Source organism: Seriola lalandi, unplaced genomic scaffold, assembly GCF_002814215.2.
Source record: "Seriola lalandi dorsalis isolate HSWRI2012SDOR001 ecotype SW California unplaced genomic scaffold, Sedor1 jcf7180002054363, whole genome shotgun sequence".
Lineage (NCBI taxonomy): Eukaryota > Metazoa > Chordata > Actinopteri > Carangiformes > Carangidae > Seriola > Seriola lalandi.
The window spans coordinates 3618-3958 of NW_019524916.1; positions in this window are offsets into that span (position 1 = coordinate 3618).

Here is a 341-nt window from a genome sequence, read left to right on the forward strand (position 1 = left end):
GCAGCGAGGACTGTAGCCTCTACACATGGGGCGCCTGCTTAGACCACTACGCCACACGACGCCCCGACCTTATTTGTTTTAAGACAGAAAGGGAGTGAGGGATGAAGAAAAAGGTGAGAAAGTGAAGATGAGAAAGAGGCCACGTCGTCTCTCTGCTTATTTCTCTGCCGCCTTATTTTCATCCAGTTGATTCAGTTGTAATGAGGGCGGACATTTTCTGCTGCTCTGTCCTTCAGTCTGTCCGTGGTCGCTGAGAGGAGGGAGAAAAAAAAGGTTCGTCCTGTTGAGATGTGAATCGCAGTCGAGGACTCGGGTCACAGGTTTTTTTTTTTTTTTTTTTA